The sequence below is a fragment of the Saimiri boliviensis genome, chromosome 11, assembly GCF_048565385.1.
Source record: "Saimiri boliviensis isolate mSaiBol1 chromosome 11, mSaiBol1.pri, whole genome shotgun sequence".
Lineage (NCBI taxonomy): Eukaryota > Metazoa > Chordata > Mammalia > Primates > Cebidae > Saimiri > Saimiri boliviensis.
Window position 1 is genome coordinate 61,016,440 of NC_133459.1, and position 1,404 is coordinate 61,017,843.

At 41.8% G+C, this 1,404-nt stretch overlaps 1 pseudogene; it reads right to left on the reverse strand.

The window, feature by feature from the left end:
- Positions 1-791: 791 nt before the first annotated feature.
- On the reverse strand, positions 792-971 carry LOC120366041 (embryonic testis differentiation protein homolog B-like; annotated as a pseudogene).
- Positions 972-1,404: the final 433 nt, after the last annotated feature.

Genomic DNA, 1,404 nt, shown 5'->3' on the forward strand with positions numbered 1-1,404 from the left:
GCCTGTAATCCCAGCTACTCAGGAGGCTGAGGCAGGAGAATTGCCTGAGCCCAGGAGGCGGAGGTTGCGGTGAGTCGAGATCGCGCCATTGCACTCCAGCCTGGGTAACAAGGGCAAAACTCCGTCTCAACAAAAAAAAAAAAAGAAAGAAAGAAAGAAAAGTATTTGCCTAATATTAATTGGATTGTTAATGCTATGTCAATTCCAACTTGGTATGACATTTATAAAAGCATAGTTTCTACCCTTCAAGATGTTCTCTACTGTGGGGGACAGCAAACTTTTGCTGTGAAGTGACAAATATTTTAGGCTTCGCAGGTCTTATAAAGGTTTCTGCAGGCCATCATTCCTCTCCCTCTAGTCCCTTAAAACTGCCAAAACCATTCTTAGCTTGCAGATGGTACAAAAACAGGCCACAGGTTGTATTTGGCTTATGGGGATAGTTTGCCAATCTTTATTCTATGCTAACACATAGGAACAAGAATAATACGGCATTTTAAATGAAAGAATTACATATAAAGATATAATTAAATAAAATTATATTTCCACAATTTGCATAATCACAATTTACAGATATTGTTATGATTTTTTTCACATTATCATGTACATCATTGAGAATGTTATACTCAAGAATATATATATATATACATACACATATATATATATTTTTAAATGGCTCAAACATGGGAGGGCTTTATTGTTCAATTATGTTTAATTTCTCTAAATTCTGGGCAGGTCTCAGCACATAAGCCACATGACTTTTTGTCCAAGGCCATGTCCACCCTGGAGTTGCTTTATGACAGCATCCACAGCTACCTTGACAGGTTGATGTCACTTCTGTGCTTGCTCAGTTATCTGTTGATTAAAATGACCAGCACATTATTGGTGGGCTTCTTGTGTTTGAAGAATTTATCAGACTTCTTGATGTTCAGTGCGGGCTTGTTGGGACTGGCTTTAGGGAGTTCTTTACCCATGACGCAGCGGCTCCAAACAACCTCAGGAAGACAGCTCAACTAAGAAAGCAGGATCACAAGGTCCCACAACAGTCTGTCTGCCAGCTGAGAGCAAGGAGAGTCAGTCCAACTCCCAAAACTGAAGAACTAGAAGTCTGATGATGTTCGAGGGCAGGAAGCATCCAGCACGGGAGAAAGATGTAGACTGGGAGGCCAGGCCCCTTTCAGCCTTTCACGTTTCCCTGCCTGCTTTCTATTTGCTGGCAGCTGATTAGATTCTGCCCACCAGATTAAGGATGGGTCTACCTTCCCCAGCCCACTTACTCAAATGCTAATCTCCTTTGGTAACACCCTGCAGGGACACCCAGGATTAACACCCTGCATCCTTCAATCCAATCATGTTGACATTTAGGATTAACCATCACAAGTCCACCGCTTGTCAACTTGAACCCCT